General features: G+C 37.1%; 1 long non-coding RNA gene across 4 annotated transcripts in view; it reads right to left on the bottom strand.

Moving 5' to 3' along the window:
* Positions 1–26,964, bottom strand: part of LOC115939892 (uncharacterized) — a 73,297-nt gene that overhangs the window by 30,661 nt on the left and 15,672 nt on the right. For 3 of the 4 annotated variants that reach the window (XR_014147937.1, XR_014147938.1, XR_014147935.1), the window contains exons 3-4: positions 25,557–26,727; positions 17,388–17,556 (exon numbers count right to left, since the gene is read on the bottom strand). This is a non-coding gene — a long non-coding RNA (uncharacterized LOC115939892). The remainder of the gene's footprint in view (positions 1–17,387; positions 17,557–25,556; positions 26,728–26,964) is intronic. The other variant, XR_014147936.1, reaches the window with a different exon arrangement.

Here is a 26,964-nt window from a genome sequence, read left to right as displayed (position 1 = left end):
CTTGGATATCATCCAGTACAATGGTGAAAAGGAGTGGCAAGAGTGGACAATGGATGCTTTGGAAAGCAGGGAAGGTTTTAAGTTGATGTCCATGGGAAACTGATGGAGCTCCTAGTTGTAGGAAGATGGTACTGATACGTATTTTCCAGGCTTAAAACTCTACAATCTGCAGCTCAGAAAAAAATGGAACAGTGTCCAAGTCAAAAGATTTTGGACCCGAGAGGAACTTATAGCTTAGAATAGGGTAAACCAACAAAATAATTATAAACTAATAATAAAAAGATAAAGAAGTCATCATTTAGGAAAAAAAAGCTAAATATAAAGTAAAATATTTTTCCATCACAAGCATTATAAAGCTCATTATATAAAATTTGGCATTGTTGAAGAGATATAATTAAAACACAATGTTTTCCCAGCCCAAAACAGCAATGGAGAATGAAAGCACTTTTGTTACAGAATAAGCCTTGAACCACACATCACAGAAATCTGCTAAGAGATTTCATACACAGAAAGGAATCTCACCCCCTTATATAGCCAAGCTGATTCAGCCCATTACATAGATGTTTTCAAGATGACAGTAACTAGTCCTTACTAAGAGGACTGGACGGTAGCCTTTGTCATAGTTCACCCTGAATTCACCTGGTAATTGAAACGGCCATCTGTGCTAGCTAACTGGCCTTATCCACAGGAAGAGCAAACTTATATTTTTATAATAGAAGGTAGTTTTGCAACTTGGAACAAGGTGCCCAACTAAAGTTAGGTTCCTGCCCTCCCATCTATCTTCTTTGATGTTTACATTTTCTTTTGGGGTGGGGAGGGAAGTGTGGTTTAAACAACAAACATTTATTTCTCACAATTCTGGAATAGAGACTGGGAAGTCCAAGATCAAGGAACCTGGCAGATTCTGTGCCTGGTGAGAACCCACTTCCTGGTCCATAGACAAGCATGTTCATTCTCTCTGTGTCCTCACACGGTGGAAAGATTTGATGCTTGCATTTCATTTTTTTTTTTAATTTTATTTTATTATGTTATGTTAGTCACCATACCATACATCACCAGTTTTCGAGGCAGCGATCCACGATTCATGTTTTCGTACAAAACTCAGTGCTCCATGCAGTACGTGCCCTCCTTAATACCCATCACCGGGCTAACCCATCCCACCACCCCCTCCCCTCTAAAACCCTGTTTGTTTCTCAGAGTCCATAGTCTCTCATGGTTCATCTCTCCCTCCAATTTCACTCCCTTCATTTTTCCCTTCCTTCTCCTAATGTCCTCCATGCTATTCCTTATGTTCCACAAATAAGTGAAACCGTATGATAATTGACTTTCTCTGCTTGACTTATTTCACTTAGCATAATCTCCTCCAGTCCCAGAGATGGTTCTCAGATCTTTGAGAAAGATTTCCTGTGTCATAAAGCTGACAAAGTCCTATCTAACTTTCAGAAGGAGTTACATCTATTTCGAAGAGAAGATAAAGTATTTGCAATTACAAGTGTTCTAAAGTAAATGTTCTAAGATAAAGGAAGGGAGAGAAATCTCTTCCCTTAATGTCAACAGGAGTAATTAAGCTTCTGATTTTTAAATTGTCTTTGCCCTTATATAATACAGAAGAAAGTAAAGGAGCTAACTTTGATATGGTCTATACCTAGATATAACCCCATTAGCATTTTGGTGTATTTTCTTATAGTATTTTATATCTCATTTTGTTTGTTTTTTAAAGCTTTAATCATATAATATAAACATAAGTTTATGTCTAACTTTTTCTCTTAACATTATTGCATGTTATTATAAATATCACATTAAATAGCAGTATTTTAATAGTTGCATTATAGTTAATTTGTTAGGTAATATCTTGGTGAATAAAGCTTTTATTCTTTCATATTTCCTTTTGAAAGATTACCAGGAATAGCGTTTCTAAGTAAATAAGAATGAATATTTTAAGTTTTGATGTTGCTGAATTGCTAAAACTTATTTTTCTAAATAGCACAATATGTTTTATCCAATAGTTCATCTTCTCCTTGTTCTTCAAGCAATTGTAGGTTCCTATGATTTTTTTAAGTGACTTTTAAAATTCCTTCTTCTTGTCCTGATTAAATACTCTAAAACATTCAAAATCATTGGGAGTCATGGGAAAGAAAATCCTTGTTATTTTTCACCCTCCTTTTAGGGAGAGCCCAACCCTCTTTGCCCCCATTGGAAGCACAGTGAGACACAAAAATAAATTCAAGCCAGTAGCAGCTACCAAAGAGGAGAAAGAATACTTGGTGAATCCAAGGTTGCCTTCTTCAACTTTAAAGCCTTAACGAATGCTTGTGATAATGTTATGCTCATATAAACAGGTTGCCTAATTTTATATTAATAACCAAATGGTGGCCTTTTAAGTAATATATTTGGCTGTGTTACATTTTTTTCTTGCTCTGCTCCAGAGTGTCACATTTGCCCTAGGGACCTGTGAAACTACACCCTGGCAACTCCACTTACCTGAGTCTCTTCAGCAGCCACTGATCTCCTGTGATCGTTGGATTAAAAAAGAAAAAAAAAAAAGTCCCTAAAACAAAGCATCTTTTCTCTTTTGTTCTACCTCCCCTCAAACTTTTCCACTTTTTTTCTTTTTTTAAAAGATTTTATTTATTTTTTTGACAGACAGAGAGAGACAGCGAGAGAGGAAACACAAGCAGGGGGAGTGGGAGAGGAAGAAGCAGGCTTCCTGCCGAACAGGGTCTGGATGCAGGGCTCCATCCCAGGACCCTGGGATCATGACCTGAGCCGAAGGCAGATGCTTAAAGACTGAGCTACCCAGGCGCCCCAAGCTTTTCCACTTTTATTAGCTGTTTGAAAGCTCTAATTAAAGCCACCATGTTTTGATACACAGCCAGTCCCCAGTAAGCTAAATTACAACTCATTCTACAGAGACTCAAAGCTGCGTCTTAGCTTTTAAAGCTAAGACAGTGAATAACAGGTGACATTTGGCCAAATTCAGCATTGGTTTTCTAGTAGAGACAAAAAGGAGGGGTACATAATTTTTTAACATATACAACATAGCTCTTCTTTGTCACATTGATTATTTTAACTTATCCCAAATCCACTATAATTAATGACAACAAAAATGAATTAGGCACTATATAATAAATAAGATATCAAATGTGAGATACTATGGAAACATTTGATCACTGTATCAAATCCAGGCAGTCAGTTGACCAATGTTTTTGTTCATGTAGAATAAAAAGGATATTTGGCCAGGCATATTAAGGAGACAAAGTAGTCTCAGTGATTCAGGATGTAGATGGAGAAATAAGATATTTACACATAAAATGATAACAAAAAACAACACATGATATTGAACAGAAATTATGATATACCTAATATTTCCATAACTTTTTAGGGTTTACAAAGTTTAATCTTCACAATGATTCTGTGAATGTGGTGTTCTTACCATTCAACAGATGGAGAAATTGGGATTTAGGGAGACATGCAGTTGCCCATTATTTCACTTGTAATAACAAATAAAGTCTAACATCAAATTCATGATTCTGAGTACTCTGAACAATTAAATGCCTACAAAATCAAAATTAGAGCATGGCCCTATCAGGGGAGCATTCATGATAGATGCTGGATTTGACTGGACCTAAGCTCATAGGTCATGTTAAATGCAAAACAATTTTGTTGCAAAGGTCTGGCAATAGGAATTCTAGGGACCTCCATTGGAATTTGAACAGTGAGTAAAGCAGCTTGCTTGGAGGGGAGGCTTCAGGTGAGGCTGGAATGGTAAGGCTAAAGTGTTTATACTTTATTAGGTATACGAGTGGGTAACTAATGAAAATGAGAATTTTAGAACAAGGGAGTAACTTTCTATCTCTGAAGAAAATGACAATAGCTTTCAATAAGGTACATGAGTCTGAAGTTCTTTCAAATCAAAAATTATTTTAAATTATTAATAAAAATGATTAATCAAGTAATCCTTAATTATTTCTATGAACTCAGGACTGCCATACTATGACAGAATCAATTTTCAAACCACTAATCTTGGCAAAAACTTTACAGATATCACTGGGCTGTCAAAATCCTTTTACAGATGCTTCCATTCTGTTTGATAGTAGCTAAAGGATATTCATTTATGTCAACCGTTTCTTTGTTAAAATGCCCCGAAATTCCAAGAAGCATTTTTTTGAATAAGTAACTGAGGTCATCACCTCTAATAAACAACCTTTGTTTCAAAGACTTTGAACATTTTCTGAGGTACAGTGTTGTTTCTCAAAAGCCTTGAGATGCCCTAGAAACTCAGAGGCACGGCAGAGAGGAAGTGAATGGCGTAACAGGACGCTGGTTTGGAGTCTATGGAGTGAAGTTTCAAGACCTAAGAATAGATTCAGATCTAGGGTTAGGGAACATTGCTTCTTTGTCTCTCCCTTCCAGATCAGAGCTGAACAGTTAGCTTCCATTTTGCTGAGGCAACAAAATAATTAGGCCCACACCGCTGGTACTTTCTCCAGGAGAACTCTGCCCTTCTTACAAAGTTCTTTATTGGCGAAGCATGGGGAGAATCTATGGGTTTTAGGGATTCACTAAAATTGTTCTTATGAATGCTATACCAATTAATTTTATAACAACATATGGAAGCAAGACATACCAGGATGAATAAAATTAGTGAACATTCTAAAGTTGCGCTCAGTGCTTAAATAATTGCAGAGAAACACTGGAACAATATAATAGAAAGTTATCCTTTCATTTATTCCTTTTCTTCCATTCTCTGATTTCACAAATCATGATATTTTAAGAACATACACGATTTGTTTGTGATACAGATCTTGAAAAACTTGGTATAATTGATATGCATGGGTTATGATTATGATTTCTATGGCATTATTTGACTCTCATAATTAAAAGATTGTCATTACTATACCAAGTCAACCTATATTTATTGAACTTCTGTGCACACCACCATTTTAGACATCACAGAAACCTGGTCCTTCACCCCCAAGTATTAAAACTTGGTTATAAAGAAAAACATACATATTTTGAAGCATTTCTAAAGTTAGCCATCAGTGAGCATAAAATAAAATTGTAATAGCACAAATTAAATACATACATATAAAATAGAATCAGAGAAAAATAACAAACTAGACAGATTGGGGAATAATATTTCTTCTGACCACAGATGGTGCCCACGTCCCACTCAGCAGATGGAGATTTTTTCAAAGTCTTAGGCTTTGACAAGCCCATTCTATGACCTAGAAGAAATAGGTCATTTTGTTCAGTGAGACTAAAACCCTGCTGACAGTGTCAATCCTGAAAAGGGGAAAAAAAAATGAAGCCTCTATCACTGTAACCCCAAATACTTAGCAGGAAGAAGAAATTTATCTAGATTTATAGAAATTCATCAGAAGATTAATAGTTTCTTTAACAAACTAAAAGATTCAAAGAAATTCTATGCTCAATCACCAGAGAATAAAAGACTCAGTTTTTTATTCAACAAATATCTGTTGAGCACATGTATGTGTCAGGCACTGTTACAGGTCTTGGAAAATATAACCATGAGCAATCTAGTGGCTGAAGAGAGAACAGAAACAAATCCATAAATAAAAGACATAGGTAGTATGTCTTTTTCAACATAAGAAGTATGTTGAAAAATGAACCAAAGAGGAAAGGGTTTGATGGAAAGGGGACTCTATTTAAATAGAGTGACTAGGAAGCCCCATTGGGAAGAGGATTTTGAGCAAAGATCATAAGGTGACGAGGTGAACTTGCAGGCATCTGGAGGAAGAGTTGTCTAGGCAGAGGGAATAGCAAGGGCAAACGTCCTGAGATGACAGTGTGTCTAGTGTGTTGGGGGCACACCAAACAGGCCAATGTGGCTAGAGAAGAGTGAGGAGGAGACAGAGAGAGAGAAAGTAGACTAGAAGGTTAATGGGAAACCAGATTATTTAAGGCCCTCTGAAATGTTTTAAAGAATTATGCTTTCATTTCAAGCAGAACAGAAAGCTATTACAGGGTTTTAAGCAAAAGAATAATCTGATCTTACATATGTTTCAAAGGGAGTGCTCTGAGTGCTGTGTTGAGAATTAAAAGTCTAAACATACAATTCTCTCTTGCATTGGAAATAAGGAGTCCATAAAAGTATTACATATGAATTGAAAAAGAAAATGTGTTGTCCTTCATACAAAGATGTGGCTGATTCATCCTCATTTAGGGATGTGGCTAAAAAATGGTGGCGAAATTGGAACTGATCTATCCATCCTCTCTAACTTTGGTACTCTCGTCACCGGTTATACACACTGAGGAACCAGCTGGTCGGGATTATGTGCTTCCTTCCCACACTGGAGAATGAAAGGAAGATGTGGGCCTCAGGAACTTATTAAGTTCCCACTCCTATTAAGATGAAAGTCAGCTTGCTCTCAACAGCAAGTAAACAGTATTTTTATTAATAAAAAAGTAAGACTTCTTTACTTCAATTACTTTCTTTAAAAAATATAACACATATTCAGCAACTCTAGATCTCAGGGTCATGAGTTCAAGCCCCACATTGGGCATAGAGCTTACTTAAAAAAATCTATAGCACATACTCATCAGAGTAAAACACAAAATCCCCAAATCCCAAACCTGACATCCAAGGCTTCATCTACACAGTGCTCTTCTTTCCCATATTTTCTATTTTTCCTGAATATGGACAGTGAGCTTTAGCCACACTGAGCAGCTATTTTCTGTTTCTTTGCTTATGCTGTTTGCTCTGCCTAAAATGCCTCCAGAATTCCCCCTTCTCCTGGTTCCTAGAAGATCCAAAAGGAAGCAACAAAATGAAGTGGAAAAACCAAGAACTTAAAATGAGAAGCCCTGGGTGAGTAGTTGTTAAACTTCGGTGACGCCACCTAAACAACCTGTTTCCTTAATCTGTTATTACTTACCTCACAGAGTATATTATACACCAACTAAACAATGTATGTGAAAGTCCTTACAGATTGCAAAACACCACAGTAATTTATGTAGTCAATAAATTTTATTTTATTGAAAGGGAAATGTTGGGCGGAATACAGGGAATGTGGGAAGGTATTTAGGAATAAGAAGCACAGTGGTTGGTAAGTGCTATCACAGAGGGGGGTCTATGACTACTCATGGATACTCCTGTTTTCACTCTACCTGGTCATATGGTGGAGAGAAAGTAATCAATCCCACCCTCAACATTTATGGGGCTTGGGCCAAGAGCACAAATGGAGGCCCATATTCTACATGCCGCATACCTTCGTAACAATAAAATTATAAAATATGTGTATAACTATGTTTTTTTTTTCTTTCTAAGAGAGAGAGACAGAGCATGAGTGTGTGTGCACACTCAATCTCAGAACCCTGAGATCATGAGCTGAGCCAAAATCAAGAGTCAGATGCTTAACGGACTGAGCCACCCAGGCGCCCCTATAACTATGGTTTTTTTAAACAACTTGAACGATGAAAAATACTGAATTTGGCTTAATTCAATTATAAGACAGTTCCACATGTGTAGTGTTCTGCTTATAGACCGGTGTCGTGATGAGTGATAAAATACAGACAAACACCAATTAACAAATTATCATACTTTCCATTACACTTACTTTTCTTGCCTTCATTTTGACAAAACCACTAATGATGTGCATGGAGAATATACACAAAATTTGAAGATTTGTTACCAAAAAAAGAACATAAAATATCTCATTAATAATTTTGGCATTGATTACTTACTGATATCGGAACATACTGGATTAAATAAAACATTAGTGAAATTTTTAAAATATATATAGCTCAAATTTACTTTCACATATTTTAGATAAAACTAGGTACTAAGCAGTCTAAAGCTAATACAAGATAACTCCCCTTTTCACTCTGAAAAACAAACTGAGGGTTCTAGAGGGGAGGGGGGTGGGAGGATGGGTTAGCCTGGTGGTGGGTATTGAGGAGGGCACATTCTGCATGGAGCACTGGGTGTTATGCACAAACAATGAATCATGGAACACTTCATCTAAAACTAATGATGTAATGTATGGGGATTAACATAAGAATTAAAAAAAAAAGAAAAGAAAAAAAAATAAAGTGCAACCAGGTATAAAAAAAAAAAAGATAACTCCCCTTTTCATTTTATTTCTGAGACAGGGAAGATGATAGAGCATTCTATCATTGCTCCTTCAGTCTTTTTCTTGAGCAGACATAAGAAGAATATGTCAGGTGCAAGTGCTGGAGGTCAAGAAGCTGGCTGAGGAGCGGGAGGCCTAAATCAGTCAAAGTACCTTTTTCTTGCTGTGCCCTGATTTTTCCCTATCAGAGTTACCATGAGCTTGATTTTACCAAGTGAAGCCAGCCAGCCAGGTGCTGGTAGGAAGGGCCTTCCTCGCAAAGATGACACCCCTCTTGCTCAGCAACTCACTGTGAGCTGCCTTTTGGCCAATGACAATTCTTAGTTTTCATACATTTTTATGGTGCAGACAACCTGTCTCTGTCTTTTATCATTCCTTGCTTACCACTCTGAGTCATGTACCAAAGAATTTCATGGCCTTATTCTGTATAAAATCCTACAGCTTCATCTTGGTTCATGGGAGAGCCTTGTATCTCCACCGACACCTAATTGGGTTTCTTTCTCCTCCTATCTAAAATAAGGGAGAGGAATGCCAATGATCCAGAAGTTTCTTTCTAGCTCTAAAAGTCTGTGATTCTAGTATTAATAATGGTAATATCAGGTTATGCCGATAACACGTGTTAGCTGGTGAGTTGCCAGCTAAAAATCACTAGTCTGTACCATGGGTGAAGGTCTCTGAGATTAGAATGACATAATGACTCAAGATGACTTTTCTAGTCATTGAGCTGAGAGAAGCCATGCTCCTAGTGAGCCACCTGGATTCAGTAGACAGCTGTGTCAGAAACAAGCAGTGAACCCAGCTTGAGTGCTGGAGCCTAGGCCTCTCAGATGTCCTTGAGTCAGCGTGGCCAACAGAACCAAAATATCCTAAATAACTCCTGTGTTTCCTGACTCAGTTTTTGTAGATGTAAAAATAGAAGAACATTGTGGATTAGATCTTCCTCCGTAGAAAAGGTGTAGGAGTTTGTCATCCGCCTTGTGTGAGGGAAGCAGCAGGATAATTGATAGGCCCATTATGTATAGCCAGGTGGTGGTGATATCATGCTGGTAATTTGAGCTGTATAAGAAAGGAGCATTTTTCATTTCTGACTAAGTTATGGATCATATTTAAAGGGCATCAAGCATCCAAATAAGAAAACTTTATGTGATAAATGAATGGGAAAATGAATGAATGCCTATCGGCTTGATGTTATACAGGCAAAATAACTATTTGACAGAACGTTGCACATTGACAGGGAACATTATTGACATTACGCACATGTGGTCTCAGGCTTCGTCAGAGATGAACCACTCGCAGGTAATTATGAGCTTTGGGAGACAGGGTGGTGAGCCGGCTGTCTGTGTGAAGGGTTGCACTGTCCTTCCCCTCCTGCTAGGAAGTTTCCATCTAAAGCTTGTTAGCATGCAGTCCCTGTGATGCAGAGCGCACTTGTCCTGCCAATTAGTCTATGAATGAGGGGTTCCTGGCTGCGCGATGGCTCCAAGACTTCACATTCTTGGTCATGGAAATAGCTACAGCATTGCAAAAATGTGTGACACTCCCCACCCCACGCTCTAGTTAGTGCCTTATATTCCTTATTCAGTCACATTAAAGTGTCCAGAGATTTCTTGGCCCTATAAAGTGTGTGTTCTCATTCAAAGTCAATTTTTGGCTTGTCTCTGTCCTCTTTTCACAAAAGGTATTTCAAGCAATTTATCTTATTAGTTCTAGTGGAGAACAGAACATCAAAATCTGTCTGATGTGTTGAATTAAATTCTAAGAGAGATGTTGTTAGGACACTTGTATATAATGGAAATATTAAATAAGTTAGGAATATGTTTTCCGCTGTATATGTCTTTCTCCAACATCTTAAAAAACTGGTAGCTCAGGTTTCCTGTCCATTTTCAATAATGGACGCCACAGATGACATTAGAATGCAGCTCTTAGAAATATTGCTTTATTCATTTTCCTTTGCTTCATACGGGAAATTCCTAGTTAACTGGTAATTTACAAACCCTGAGAATTAATTTTAAGTGAGCTTTTAAGTTTTTAAAAGAAACCAAAAACAGGGCTTCTGGATGGTTCAGTCAGTAGAGCATTTGACTCTTGACCTTGTGGGTCATGAGTTCAAGCCCCACACTGAGTATAGAGCTTACTTACAAAAAATAATAATAATAATAATAATAATAATAAAGAACCTAAAACCAAAACTAAAGAAAGGCACATGGTAGAAAGAGCATGATTTTTAAAATCAGATATCTCTGGTTTTGAATTCTAAGTTTGCTCTTTACTAGGAATGGGAAAGATTATTTCATTATTTCACTTTTAGGAAACTCTGTCTTTTTAAAATCTTTGGAAATATTTTGTATGGGTAATATCTTTTTGAAGATTTAATGTGATAAACTGTTAAGCTTCTAGCACAGTGAGCCACAGACTAGGCATCAGTAAATATTACTTCCCCACCTACCCCTCCTTTCTTCTTAGTAGCCTTAGATTTTGTCAAAAGAAATCTCTCTATCTCTTTTAATTTCGACATCCAGTAGAATAATAAAGTTAGGCTTTACCCATTATTTTTTTACTGAGTTCCAAAATATTTCACAAAAGCAACTGGTTTGGAGCAGGGTGCCAAGAAGTTGACCCTAGGGCATATTGGGCCACCATTCTGTTGAGAACTGCCCATGTACCAGCTCACAAATGGAACTGAATCTAGGGCTTCTCATACTTGCACAGGCCTGATGGGCAGCAGTACAATAAGGAGAATGAGAGACGGTTAGAATCGCCCTAACTGGGAAAATCATCAGAGGTTTTCCCTGCAAAGTTGTTATTCTGGTTTCTGGCCAAGAGCTCAGTAAAACCAATTTCTTAATACTTAATTACCTTATTAAGTGAGAATGTGTTTCAAAAGCTATTCATTCAGCCTTCCATATAATATATTCTTTGTACAAATTTTCCCTCAATTTATCTTTGACCTGGAGAATGTAGAATATGAAACATGTGTTGTTTGTCCAAACAGATACACTCAGCTCTACAGGGAAAGAGTAGTCCTGAGCATCCCAACAGAATGGAGAGATAGCAATAGGAGGAGAGACTATTACTACTCTTTCTGCTCTTACCATTATTCTTTTTGTTTTGTTTTGTTTTGTTTTGTAACCACTGTTCTTGATGTAATTCAGAGAACAAGGCAGGCTGGCTGTTGTGGTAATTCATCATGTCAATGCAGGAAGCAAGACCTCTCTGTAGGACTTCACAATTAACTCCTGAACGCTCTGATCACTTTCTGAACAACAGGGGGAGCTCTAACTCACTCTTAAGTAAATTCTCTTTAAAATGTATTTATATCCATTGAATGGGCATAGGAAATAAAAATCTATAAATCCAAAAATATCTATATGTGATATAAAACATATAGGGAAGCATGATCATTTCACAGCTTTCTGCCAAATCATAGCTAATTTGTACCCATGGAATAGGGCATACTAACAAGCCAAGGTTAATATTTATATTTAATTTAATAAGGGTAAAAAAGTTGAAAATGTTGCTTGCCTCTCAATGTTGTATCTTGAGATGTTGCTTAAAATGTGAGCATTACAGGGGAGCCTGGGTGGCTCAGTCAGTTAAGCGGCTGACTTCGGCTCAGGTCATGGTCTCAGGGTCCTGGGATGAAGCCCAGTGCAGAGCCCCACATTGGGCTCCACGCTCAGCAGGGAATCTGCTTCTCTTCCTCTCCCTCTGGCCCTCCCCTGGCTCATGCTTGCTCTCTCTCTCTCTCTTTCTCAAATAAATAAATAAAATCTTTAAAATAAAATAAAATGTGAGTATTATATGCAAGCTAATAGCTCCTTTCTATTAGGTAATGGGACTGATGCAATGTCACGCTATACAGACTAGTAGCCCTTAGATTATGACCATGTAACGACACTGTGTATTAATCTGAAGGGAATAAAGGGAATAGAGAGCCCTTGGAGACCTAAATAAATGACACAGTATCGATCTGACACCACAGTCAGATCTGACATCTCTTTCAACAAGGAATAATTGATGCTGTAGAAGTTTCTAAAGTTTCTGTTATTAATATATATAAGACATAAATCTAATTGGTCAAACCTGGTTCTTATGCCTGTATTGTAGATACAAAGAAATTTGTGGGTGTGAGTTTTCTGGCTTCTACCTTAGGAAGGCAGGACTCATAAGGGCCATATCTGTAGAAAATATCATTGTCACAATAGCCAAAGCTATTTGATCGAAGGATGTATTCTAGAATGAAACTGGGGTAGTGTAAACCTTGACAGTTGGGTATTTTCCTTTCTTTTTGTAATGCAGGTGCCTGGTTTAAGCTTTGTTAGCTGAGGCATCCACTTGAAAGATGTATCCACTTCAAAGATGGCTATCCCAAATAAACACATTGCTAACCATACAACTAGATAATGAGTCAGGCCACCTACCCACCCTGAGCCTCCTTTATTTTAGAGACCTTGGTTGATCTCAATAACTAACCACTTGGGCCACTTGTTTTTTTTTTTTCACTTCCCATGCTTTAAATTCCCACTCTTATGTTTTAAATTCACCAAATAAAGAGTGAACTTGTGAAACTCTAGGCCTCCACCCAGAACCCCAGTCCCATCCCGTACATCTTCTCTCCCTCTCCCTCACTGTGTAACCCTAGGTGTGCCATGTATTTTTCAGGACTTGCAAGTCCTGATCTCTTTTTCAAAGTTTCATGAGGGTTATTGCTGAAAGAGTTTTGCAGTCATGATGAGAACCACAGGACTGGTCCAGCCAGAATGCAGTTTATTATTAGGCTGAGCCTGGCACAAAACAGTTGGCCCAGTCAGCAGGACTGCATGCTTGCCCTTGCAATGAACTGAGAGCAATGTCCTTTACCTGCAGCTTGCTTACTAACCACCTAACTCAAGTGGGTATCACCATCTGGGAAAGGACCACCTCTTGCAGGGAGCCTGTCATGCTTATGCACTTTGTCATGTTGCCTCTGTTGTATTATCTGCTCAAAGGGTTGATGGCCATAGTACCCAGCAATTTCCCCCAGAGCAGTGTGATATATGCTACATGGTCTAATGAGACTATTAGACCACTAATTAGAAAAGCTTTAATTGATGATTAATGAAATGTGCATGAGAGTCTTCCATGCTTCAAAGCCAAGGACAGCTAAGGAGGGTAGACTGGATTGCTAGTCTGGTGTCGCCACCAATGAAAAGGCTCATTTCCTCCAAGATACCAGAGCTCCTCAATTCCCTCCACTTTCCTTTGAAAGGGGCAGAGCTAAGCAACATGCCTCAAGAAGCGTCCCAGCCACCAAGGGAAAAGCTGGCAGGATTATTGAGGATCTCCAGGGGAGAAGAAGGAAATGGAAAGGCAAAGGGCCCTAGGGCAATACTTGTACCAGCCCCCTGCCACCCTTTCCTCACTTGGAGATGTAATACCTGGCACTGTGCCCATCCTTCTATCACAGTCACTGCTAAGGCTCACAATGCGTGGAAGACATTAAGATGAGAGCCATCTCTTGTGGCACAAAATTGCACAGTCCAATAGCACATTTCCATGACCACAGTGACCCAAAGGACACATTCTTCATCTCTAACTCCAAAAAGACCCCATCTGGCCCTGAGTCTAGAAAACTATTTTCACAGACTGTTCCTCCTAATTACAGGGCAGCACTATTACATTTTATGGGGACTGATGAAACCAACCGAGAGGCACTAAGACTCCTAGAGAAAACTCACATTCTTTTTCTCTCTCTTAAATATGTAAATCTTACCAAGTCTTCGAAATGTCAACATCCCAGGAGCAAACTAAAACACTGCCCTCAATCTCCTGAGACTAAAGAGAGAAAAGGGGGGTGGGAAGAGGCCTTTTAAAATACAAAGGGCTGTAAATGCTCTAGTACAGACTCCTTAAGATTATTGGTCAGGGGCAGGGGCGTCTGGGTGGCTCAGTGGTTAAGCTTGCTGCCTTTGGTTCAGGTAATGATCTCAGGGTCCTGGGACAGAGCCCTGGGTTGGGCTCCCTGTGCCTCTGTTTCTCCCTTCCCTTTGTCCTCCCCCCACTCTCGTTCTCTCTCCTTCTCCCAGAGAAATAAATAAAATCTTTTTTTTTTTTTAAAGATTAGTTGTCAAGGACAGATACAAAAGTCTTCTCCACAGATATTTCTTAAAAACTTAGCCATTGGAGCAGGTAACCTTAACTTGTTCCATCTGCCAGAGACAAAATTTCAATTCAACTGTTATTTATAAACTAGTGAATTTTATGTCGTTATACCTCATTCCTGGCTAAAATTTGGAGGTGAAAGCTAGGTCTCTGTGTCTGTCTGTGTGTTTATGTATGTCTGTAGATGTATGTTATATATATGTGCCTTTTTTTCCCCCCTTCTCTACCTCTGGATGGTATTGCCAAAACGAATTTATGAAAAAGCTCTATTTAATTGGCTTAAAGAAAAATAAGCACTTATCAAATTAAATATTTCTAAACTCTCAGACATATAATAGAAACTAATCCAAATGTGTTTCATGTTCATGTGATTCTAGATAATCTTTGGTAAATAAAAGCTAGTTTAAGTTTGTTAGTTTAATTAAAGTAAGCATGTCTTCAGAGTTAAAAGCATTAAATATAATGCAGACATACAACTTTTATTCTATCTGGGTTTATTAGTCAAATAAACTCATTGATACCTGTTATAAAATTCTGGCTAGCTATGTTAATGTCTCATAAAAATTTTCATAAGTAACCCAGATAGGATTTTAGGAACAAGTAAATAAATGTAAGTGTGATAAATGTTTTTAAGTGAAATTTTCAACAATTATGTTTCATGATACATCTACTTAAATTGTTTCCCAAACCTCTTTGGTGATTTACATCCTTAGAGTTCTGCTGGGTTAAATTAACTGATAGGGCGCCTGGGTGGCTCAGTTGGTTAAGCGACTGCCTTCGGCTCAAGTCGTGATCCTGGAGTCCCTCGATCGAGTCCCACATCGGGCTCCCGGCTCAGCGGGGAGTCTGCTTCTCCCTCTGACCCTCTTCCCTCTCATGCTCTCTCTCATTCTCTCTCTCTCAAATAAATAAATAAAAAATCTTAAAAAAAAAATTAACTGATAAAAACTTACTACCTAGATGATCTCTAAATAAGATAAAATATTGAAACAGTTATTGTCAAACAAGTCTAACTTGACCTCTTACTACTGAGGGAATAAAGATATTTGGGTCTGACAGTAATAATATCTATGCCATCTTGACAAATTGTGCTATGAAGAAATGTACATTTCTGGAAATTGTGAAATGTATTCATAAATTTGCCAATCTAAAGAGTGCTGGTGTGACAGGTTACAGTTGCTTACTGTCGTGGCCAAGGTCAGGCTGCCCCAAGAGGGTCCACTATGACAAGAGTCAAATCGACTCTTAGTCCAGCTAGAAGGACTTTGAAGTGCAGAGGAAATTCTTCCTCCTCAACAGTTATTTTAAACAAATTTACTTAAGAGACAACCTATGTAAGAAGGCCACTGAGACCTTCTTTTGTCCCCCTGAAAGCAGGAAATATATCTCCCATGTAAAAGGTATCCTCTCTAGACTAAGAAGTAAAAAGACATCCTTATCACCAGAGATAGAGACTTTAAAGTTGAGAAAGCTTTAAAAACAAACCTTGTTACATATTTTTAATCTACTACATCAGCCCAGATTCCACTTAAAATTTCTTACTAATTAAAGCTCCCAAACACCTGTTTTTTGTTATCCTATAAATTCCTCACAAATCTATTGTCTCTTTGTCTGAAATGTATAAAACTGTCTGCCTTGGTCCAATTTCATTATTGGGTCCAATTCGTTATTGGGCCTCTGTTCCTGTTACTAATAAAATGTAAAAGGTTTTTATTTATCTTTAAAGTACTCTGCCTCGAAAACAAAGATTCTGTTTTATCAAAATAATTTTTGTGCATCACTGTCTTTATCAGGTTTACTTATGAAAACTGAGTTTTCCCTATTAAGAGCTAAAGTTTTTTGTTTGTTTTTTTTTACAAACCTCCTTTGTTTTACAGATCTCGGCTGATTTCAGGAACTATCCATCTAGGCCACTTGTTTTTCCCTTCTCATGCTTTAAATTCTCCACTCTTAATTTTTATTTTCACCAATAAAGAGTGAGTCAGTGAAACCCTAGTCTTCCACCCTTGATGACTGTAAAACCAGAACCCCAGGCATGTGCACTCTCTCTTTCTCTCTATCTCTTTCTCTCTCTCTCTCTCCCCACCAAAAACCTCACTGTGTGGCCCAGGTATGCCATGTGCTTTCCAGGATTTATGAGTAATAAACTTTTGTTTCCCCAAAGTTTCCTGATGGTTATTGTTGACGGGCATCTCACAACGGTAGTAAGAAACACAGGCCTGGTCCAGCCACACATTGGTTATTGATAGGCTGGGACCAACACCGGACAATTGGTCAATCAGAAGAGGGGAGAGGATCCTGGGAGTTAGTTCAGCTGAATGCTTTAAATGGCAGGGAATATCTGGATAAAAAGGTCAGTGGTCTCCTACTACTGGATCCCTGGATCTGCCTTCTTCCCTCCTTTCTTGTATTCTGATTTTTTTCTTTTGATTTTCTGAGATATGTTCATTGTCTTCCAACAGATTCCCTGGTTTGCTTTTGCTAGTCACAATTGGTTCCTACTGCTCCCAACCAAAAGAATTCTATGAATGATATTACAATTGAGATAACTTGAAGTGAAATAAAAGCACATTCCTTGGAGGTTGCATGGAGGAATTAACATTCTGTTTTTCAGTGAAAGCTTGAACCAGTCACTGTGTACTACTCCATCAGAGCACCTAACCACACACAATATTTTAATTGTTTCACTATCAGATCCCCCACAAGACTGTAAGCTTTATGAAGAAATGAAACATTACTGATTTGCACACTAATGAATCCCATGTACTTAGCACAAGGCCTGACATTTAGGAGTTGTGCCAATATTATTGAGTAAAGCAGTTAATGAGATAGACATCTTGTCATCCTTACCATGTTACACTGGCAATTTTGGCTAAGTTCATTTTGTGTTAGTACCACATAACTAATATTTTATCTTTATTTATTATAGGGCTTCCATTTATATTGTCTTAACAATTTTCTTCTACTAAACCTTAAACCTAAGTAAATTCCTTTGTTTTATAAGGGTAAATTCATTCTGAACCCATATTGTGAGCATAAGATGATGGCTTTCCTCAGAAGCTGAGTTTTAAACATGAAAAATTAAGAAAATAAAGTATAGACTAACAAAAAACAAATAATGTAACTTGGAAGGAACTACAAACAGCTTACCCGACAAATTATTCCTTCCGGTCTATTCCTTTATGTGAGAAAGAGGGAAGAAGCCTTTCCATCTGAACCTCTTGGTCAGTGGAAAATCAGTCTTCTTTTGAAAGGCATCTGGTGTAGCAAATGCAGTTTGCAAAGCATTTGAATCCGTAATCTCACATCATGGGCTTGGCTGAAAGGCATGACCAAGGTTATTGTCTGGTGAGTGATTTGGATCTGTATTAAAACAGCTGTGGATTGACTGGATCCTGCCTTGCCTATGCATAAATGTCTCTTTCCTTCCAAGATATAACATGTGTAAACATCTGAGCTAAGGATAAGGGTTATGAAAGAGTTCTAGTCAAAGTCCCCTCCCTAGCCAAATTAACAGACAAAACTCATAGGTGTCTGTACGTGGCCCTAATTCTTTGTTTTTCTAGGTCATAGTGCCCCACATTCTCAGAAAATAGAGCACAAGTACAAAATAGATTCTTCTCTAGCCAGACCACAACCCACATCCCAGACGAGCACCGGACAGAGTCCCTTGAGAAACCTGTTACCTTCTGCTCTACCTGGCCAAGAGTCCACCTCGTCACCACACGCCCTCGCCGTGGGCACAGCTGCAACTCTCTGACATCCTTACAGCCCCTTTAAAGGCCCAGCCTGACGAAACTCAGGGCCAATCTCTCTCTTTTTTTTTTTTTTTAAAGATTTTTATTTATTTATTTGACAGAGAGAGAGAGACACAGCAAGAGAGGGAACACAAGCAGGGGTAGTGGGGGAGGGAGAAGCAGGCTCTCGCTGAGCAGAGAGCCCAATGCAGGACTCTGTCCAAGGATCCTGGGATCATGACCTGAGCGGAAGGCAGACGACTGAGCCACCCAGGTGCCCCACCAACCATTTCCTATGTGACATTTTCTATTATTTATTTAATGTGTATTTATACATAATGCTTTCTATCTGCAGATCACTATTCTTTGTGCTTTACATTGGTGAGTTGAAGTAGCCCTCAGGGTATTTGCTGATCTGAGTTGTCTAGAGGCTCAGGTTTTAAGGACAGAACAGAAAAAACAAGTAAGGCCTGGAAGCATTCCGGGTAGAGTTAAAATTGAGTCCAGCCCTCCCACCCCCACAAAAAGCTGTGGTCTTTGGAGGCCTATGCCTTCTGTAAAATGATAAATAAGGCAAAATCTGTACATTCAGAAATTGTATCTGACTTAATTTGTGCTGTGAGTGAGGAAAAATTCTCCCTTGAGAATTCGTAAACACAGGCATGATTTGGGGAGCTTTAGGGATTTAATTTAAACTACTTGTATGGCATGGAAAGTGCCAAACTGAGAAATAAATTTGCGGCTGTCCTCATTGGCAGAATTCTGGGTACCTGGCAGAACATTCTCATTAAAGGATTTACACTTAATCTAAGCTCTCAGAAGTCTAAAAGTCAAGCAGATAAAATCAGGCCAAACATGACCTCACATCTCAGAATTATGAAAGTCACAAAATTAAAATGTTTAAATGCTTGAAGAAGTAGAAATAAAAACGAATCAATTAACCAGATATTTTGCTTCCAAATATTGGTAAACAAATAGAAGTTGTAGAAAAAAATGCAATGATTGAATTTAAACATTCAATGTGCTTTAAATAATGGACTGCATGTAGCTTATAAGAAAATTGGGGAACTGGAAGACAGATCCAAATTAACTTCCTAAAAAATTGCACACAAAAATAAAGAACAAATATGAGCCAGATTAAGACACATGAAGGATAAAATGAGAAAAAATACATGTATGTATATTCACATACATACATGTGTGTATGTGTACATATATAATATACATATACACACATATATGTATGTATTTATATGGTGTTCCAGAAGAAAGAAACAAATAGAAAAAAGTAGAGGCAATATTTCAAGAGATAATAGTTAATAAATGTTTATAATTAATTTATAATTAATAAAGGATAAATCCTCATTATCAGAATAAACAAGGGAAAATTCTTCCACAACATATCATAGTAAAAATAAAGAAAAGCAAAGACAAAGAGATGATATTAAAAGCAGTCAGAAGAAAAAGATTACCTACAAAGAAATAATTAGATTCACTACAGACTTCTCAATCTCAACAATGGAAACCAGAACATTTCAAAGTACTAATACAGGTTAATTTCAACCTATCATTATATACACAGATAAATTATTATTCAGGGATACGAACAAAATAAAAACATATTAGAACAACAACAAAAATAGACTCATTCTCCTCCAATAAACTCTCAATAAAGGAAATTCCAAAGTATATTTCAAAAAAGAGAAAACAGTCCCAGAAAAATGAGAAGGAATAATGATGAAGAAATTGATAAAAATAAAGAAGAGGATAAATTTTTCTTAAAAATTTGCATAAAACAATAATATTAATGTCTACCTCTGGGAGCAAGAAAAGAAGATCTAACAAAAAATAGTGGACAATTACATAGTAAGATGGAATTAATCAGAACTATGTGTAATATTTATTATAATTTTCAAAGGAAAAACCAAGAGAAATAGAATTTATAATTTCCAAGTCAGTGTGAGGGGCATGGAGAGACAGTAGAAGTGTTTTTAAAAACTACAGTAATCCAAAAGAAATTCAGAATGGTGAAAAAAGAGAAACATAAAAATCAAGATATACAGAAAGCAGAAAATAGGAAAAATTTAATATGAAAACTAGTTAAGGACAGAACAAGAAAGGAAATCTTCTGGCCTTTCCTGAGTCATAGATGCAAAAATCATTGTAGAAGTATCAGGAAACTGGGGCATCTGGGTGGCTCAGTGGGTTAAGCGGCTGCCTTTAGCTTGGGTCATGATCCCAAGGTCCTGGGATCAAGCCCCTTGTCTGGCTCCTTGCTCAGCAGGGAGTCTGCTTCTCCCTCTCCCTCTGCTTGCTGCTCTACCTGCTTGTGTGTTCTCTCTCTCTCTCTCTCTCAAATAAATAAAATCTTTTTTTTTTCAAAGTTAGAACAGGGTGATTTTATTTTTCAGATTCAGGCTAGTAATTAACTTAATAGTAACTACCAACACAACAGTAATAGCTACCACTTTTAGAGCCAAAACAATATTCTAAGCATTAACCTGAACACGTACGTGTGCACATACACATGCATACATGCACACATACATATACACGCACACTCATGTAAACCTCCCAACAAATACATGAAGCAGGTACTGTTGTTTTTTCTATCTTACAGATGAGGTTACTAAGACACAAATGAGTTAAGAGACTTGCCCAAGTTTACACAGCTGTCAGAGGCAGGGTTCACATCAGTTACCCTGGCTGTAGTGTCTTCCCCATTCATCTTTAGTTTAAAATTGCTCTATAATAATTTTTCCTTTATCCTGAGAAACATGCTTCAGTGAATATTTTCAAGACAGAAGTGCCATTACATCTGGCATTAAATATAATTTAATCTCGCAGTCTCGAAAACCTTTGAGCCTTTCATATGGCAGCTTCCATTTCTATTGTTAAGACCCACTCCTAAAACCACCAATACGTATATGCCCTTTGACCCAGCAAACCTATTTCTACAAATACATCCTGAGAAAAATATCTTTCTGTGATGCTATTCAAAGAATTGCTTATAATAGCAAATAATCATAAAAATCTATAATTGCATAGAACGGTAAGAAATAGGTTAATAATTTCAGTTATAGTCATGTCATAGAATACTAGGCAGCCATTACAAATACCTTCTAAAGCATACTTAATGAAATGTGAAATTCAAACAAATAAATAAAATCTTAAAAAAAAAGAAGTATCAGGAAACTGAATTAATGATGCATTTAAAAAGTATACATCATGATCAAATTGGATTAATCTCAGGCAGGAATGCAAGAACACTTTAGCATTTGAAAGTTTACTATGAGTTCAGCATATTAATATATTGAAGGAGAAAAGTTGTCTGATCATCTCATTAAATGGAGAAGAAAGCATTAGTAAAATTCAGCATTTACTATCACAATTCATAGCAACTTAGGAATAGGAGAAAACTTCTTTACTCGTAAAAGGAATCTACCATAAACTTACGGAAATTTACCACACCTGCTAGTGAAATGTCTGGTTAAATCACATTAAGATCAGGGTTGAGACAACAATGCTCACTATCATCAGCGTATTGAATAACATAAAGAAAACCATAGGAATCAAAGAAAGAGAGACAAAATTAACCAAATCATCGTGTTTGAAAATAATGTTTGTATAAAGAAAAGAATCCATAGAAAAGTATCTGGTTTAATCAGATAAAAGCACAGTAACTGGATACGAAATTATATATATATATATATAGCTCCATTAAAAAGACATATAGCATTCATAACACCGACTGAAAAAATAAAAATACCAAAGAGAAATAAATATAATAAAATGAATTTTTTAAAAAACCTAATAAAATGAATGTATAACCTTAGTGGAGAAAATAAGAACACTTTATTGGAAGATATTAAAGAAATAGATCAAGTACATGCAGAAGAGACTCTGATACAGTAAAAATGTTTATTTTATTTTTAAGTAAACTCTACCCCCAACATGGGGCTTGAACTCACGACCCTGAGATCAAGAGTTGCATGCTCTACCGACTGAGCGGGCCAGGCATTCCAGTAAAGATGTTTATTATCATATCTTAACCTATACATTTAATGTGAACTCCTTTCAAAATCATATCCAAGTTTGTTATGCAACTTGACAAAATGGCTTGAAAATGTATATACAGCAGCTAATGGCCAAGAACAGCTACAACAAATTTGAAAAAGAACAGGATTGAAGGATTTGCCCAAATATAAACAATGCTTATTATAAAACAATAATAATTGAAATATTCTGTGGGCTCAGAAGGAAACAAAAGACCAGAGGAACAGGATAGTAAGCCTAGAAACAGAACCACACATAAACAGAAAGTTCTTAAATGACAAATGTCATTTCTAATCGACAGAGACAATATGGACAATTTAATGAATGATGCTATATAATTGGTTATAAATATGGAAAAATAAGCTATATCCATATGTCATACCATACACAAAAATCAGTATCATATTAGAACTCCTAAACATGATAAGGAAATGTGTAAGAATTATGACTTTGGGACAAAAAAAAAAAGAATAAATAAGGAAGTTTGGCTTATTTAAGGAGTTAAAAAATAAACCACATACAGGGACAAGATATCTGCAGCAGAAGAGGAGTCCAGCTCCTGGTTAAAACCCTATGTGTGATTTTTCAGGCCTGACAAAGGCTCTTCCCGACAGGCCTCATGGAGAAAACTGCCTTCCCCATACCAGATGTATGCAGAACTGTGCATCGTGGCCTCAGTGGCCTCCAAAGGGAGCTGCAGTTGAGCTCTCAGGCCCCGCTGGGTGGTGCTCTTTGAATATTTGCTTTCATTCCTAGTTCTCTATATCTGAGGCCTTGGGTGGAGGTCTTCGGGTACCTCTGCTGAGACCACCTTGTCAGGGAGAGGAGGGGAAACCGAGAAGACACTTGTCTCCACCCTGCCTTGTACTTTGCTACTCCTAGCCCTTCCCCCTAAGCCTCTGCCCATCCAACGTTCATAAAACTGATGGAGTCTTTTGTTTGGTTCTCCCTCCACGGGAAGACAACTCTCATGTCTAGGCTGATCTATCTGACCCTTAACTGATGCACCTTTCCACGGGGCAAAACAGAAGGGAAGTAAGGAGTCAGCGCTTTCTCTAGTTGTCACCTCTTGCTCATACCATGGCACTAAGTCATTAAATGCCCATCTTTCTCATTTTGGGGTTCTTGTTTTAACTGGCTACTCTGATACACGATAGCTCAGCTCACTCTCCTAGCTCTGTTGAGCTCCTGACAATACATAATTGATAAATGGTTAATACCCAGAATATAAAATGTTTTCCTACAAATCAATAAAAGAAAAAACTTAGGACATGGGGAAAGAATACAGATAGACTGTTCACAGAAAGGAGAAGAATGGGCCATAAGCAGCACATTAAAGATGCTTAAATTTTTCACACCTATGAGATAGACAAAAGTTGGAATTTGATAATGTAAAGTGTTGGCAAGGATATGAATAAATAAGAACCCCAATATGCTGGTGGTTGAAGTGCAAATTTGTACTCTGACTTTGGAGGACAAGAATCCTAACTGGTACAAGGTACAACATATGCACCAACCCACATCATGAATCTTGTAAAAAGTGTACTCTCCGTTATGTGGCATTTTGGAGGAGCCATTTATGATTAATCAAAAGAAAACATGATAAATGCTAGGCTTGTGCTGCCAGGAAATTTTTTTTTTAAGATTTTATTTATCCATTTGTCAGAAAGAGAAAGAGAGAAAGAGCACAAGCAGGGGAAGTGGCGGGCACAAGGAGAAGCAGGCTCCCCACTGAGCAAGGAGCCTGATGCTGGACTCAATCCCAGGACCCTGGAATCATGACCTGAGCGGGAGGCAGATGCCCAACCCACCGAGCCACCCAGGCATCCCACTGCCAGGAAATCTTATCACTCCTTGTTTGTTTAGGTTTTATTTTATTTTTTCTCTTCCACGTAAGGCATTGTGGTCATCAGTTTAATTTGCTAGAAAACCCCATTAATGTTACTATGCTTAAACTTTGTTTAAATCTAAGTAGAGGTAATCAGAGATTTTTTATATTTTATTGTAATTTTAAAGAAACCTAAAATTATTGCTCAGAACTCTTTATCTTTTAATAAAGACCATCCTAAAATCATCTACATGTTTAGAGTCACCATTAGTTTTTTAAATTTATCATAAAGACATGCTTCTTAGATACGGATTTCAAATTTGTTCATCAATATATCACCTAACTTTTGGTGTTCCAGTTTTCAAAGTGTGGGAATGAGCATTACAAGTCTAATAAAAAATACTTTAATTCCTACTGAATAGAATGAAATTTGAGCTACAAAGAATCTATATCAGAGTTTTTTCTAATTTTTTTTATAAACACCTCAAACATAGGTTTTTCATAAACAATATACAGGATGGATATAATTTTAAAAACAGAATTGATGATATAATTAGCAAGGAGGAAAGAATTCAAGGAAATTGCATTTAATAGGATGAAGGCAGTCATTTTTTTATTGATAAAATTTACAAGGAACAGCATGTGTGTTTATCAGTTAGGGAGTAATCTGAATGTATTAAAAATATTGCATCGAAATATATGATATCAAAACTATTTTTTTAAGATTTTATTTATTTATTTGACAGAAAGAGAGAGAGTACAAGCAGGGGATGGAGCAGAGGGAGAGGGAGAAACAGACTCTTCGCTGAGTAGGGAGCCCGATGTGGGACTCAATCCCAGGACCCTGAGATCATGACCTTAGCGGAAGGCAGATGCTTAACTAACTGAGCCACCCAGGGGCTGTCCCCAAAACAAACAAACAAACAACAAAACCTCAAAACTATTTTAATTGAAAGGAAAACCGCCCGAAACACTATATTAATAGAAAATATAAACATACTTTTCAGTCCTTGATAGACAAAGTAGGCAGAAATTATACCTCTAGATAATCTTATGATATAATTAATAAAATTTATTAATTTCCACAAATTTGTACCCTATAAATGATACAACTTATTTCTTAATAACAATGGAAAATTTACAAAAATTGATCATTGGGCCACAAAAGAAGTTTCAAATTACAAAAAATATTAAGGCATAGACCATATTCTCTGAATATAATGTAATAAAACCAATGTAATAATAAAAGTATGAACAAAAAATCACTTAAAAATTTAAAACTCAGGGGGATTTCATCACATTTTCATCCAAGAAGAAATCATACTTGCACTTAAAAATTAAAGCAGTGATTCTTTATAAACATACATTCTTAAACCCCTAAATAAAAATTAAGCAAAATTAATTCGGTCATATACCAAAAGTAATACAGTTATTTTAAGTGATTCTAATTAAGAAATACTAGAATAGTTTAATATCAGAATATATATTCATATAATTAACTCAATCAATAAGTCAAAGCCAAAAATATATAATTATCTCACTAGAAACCAAAACAAAATTCAATAAAGTTTAATATCCATTCCTGCTGAAAGTCTCTTCACAATTAAAAGTTATTTTTTGTCCATATTTATTAATATCTATATAGCATTCCCATTTCTGGTACTGGCAAATTATTTTATTGTAGACTACTCCTCTTACCAAGAACAGCTAGAAAGCTGATTAAAATTCCAAAGTGCATCAGATGCGCACTACAACAATACTGCTGAGTTATTTGGCTCTGAGCTAGGAGGTGAGCTCCTCTGAATTCCGTTCTGAATCCCACCTGGATACTCTTGCATGATGGCTCCAAGTGTTTCTATTCAAACAAGAGGAAATGGAAGGCATGTATTTCATTGAAATAAAGCAGTGCACACTTCTTTCCCTCCATCACTGTGCTGAAGAGAGGGGCAAGAAAAACGTTTACCCCATGATCTGAAGCCATTTGAGGATGTAAGAATAACCCAAGCCTGCCACACAGATCAGAAACAGATCACGTCACAAGTCCCATATGATGGAAATTAATATTCACTACTGTCAGAAGTACATTAAAAAACAAAACAAAACAAAACTACTTAAATAGTCCAGAAAAAACATCTGGAAAGTTTCCTCTGATCTGGCTAAAATGCACACTATATCCAAATTTCTTTCTTTTTTACCTTTAGGCATTGCTACATAAACCTGCCAGTGTTATTAATGCCTCTTCCTCTGTTATTCCTTGCTTTACTAAATATGGGAAGATCAGAGAAGCAGGTCCTTAAAAGAAGCAAGTGTTATTGCTTTTGAAGGAGGAACAGCTCATGCTTTCCCTTTTCTAATGCTTAGGGTGCTGCGGGCCTTCCACAGGGGAATATGTGCAAAAAAAAAGCTAGGTCTATTGAATGTTCAAAAAAACTAATCTATAGAACAGAAATATACTTTCCCTAAATCTTAGGAAATATTTGGTGCTAATAAAGAGCTCTCAAAATCTGTGTTGATAGTAGACTGAAATCTTCACACTGTTTAACTGTGTCCTTTGTCTTCCTAAACCATTTCAGTATGTAAAGTTTTTAAGTTATTTATGTTTTCCTCACATCATTGTCTTTCATGTCCAAAGGCCATAAATAAGTTGGAAATGACAAGTGTAGATGAATTCAGAAGTTCTATATTTGTCATCTTCACACAGACTGTCTAATTGGTGGACCCAAATGTTGTTTGTACCCCTGCCCCCAACACACTGTAGGCTGTCCTTACCTGTGCTCCTGTTTCTCGCTCGTGGTTCTGAGGCAAGGGGGACTGGTGCCTCTTTGTTTTCTCATAACAGTTCTGTACACTTCTTTCAGTGTACAGTACCCTGGAAAGTAACAGTTTTTAAATTTATTCTTTTTTTTCTTCTTTCTTCCCTCTTTTCTCCCTTCCTTCCCTCCCTTCCCTTCCCTTTTCCCTTCCCTTCCCTTTTCCCTTCCCTTCCCTTTTCACTTCCCTTCCCTTTTCACTTCCCTTCCCTTTTCACTTCCCTTCCCTTTTCACTTCCCTCCCCTTTTCACTTCCCTCCCCTTTTCCCTTCCCTTCCCTTTTCCCTTCTCTTCCC

The sequence above is a fragment of the Leptonychotes weddellii genome, chromosome 8 (assembly GCF_054177405.1).
Source record: "Leptonychotes weddellii isolate Sample4059 chromosome 8, ASM5417740v2, whole genome shotgun sequence".
Classification (NCBI taxonomy): Eukaryota; Metazoa; Chordata; class Mammalia; order Carnivora; family Phocidae; genus Leptonychotes; species Leptonychotes weddellii.
This window is presented reverse-complemented; position numbering and strand designations above follow the sequence as displayed.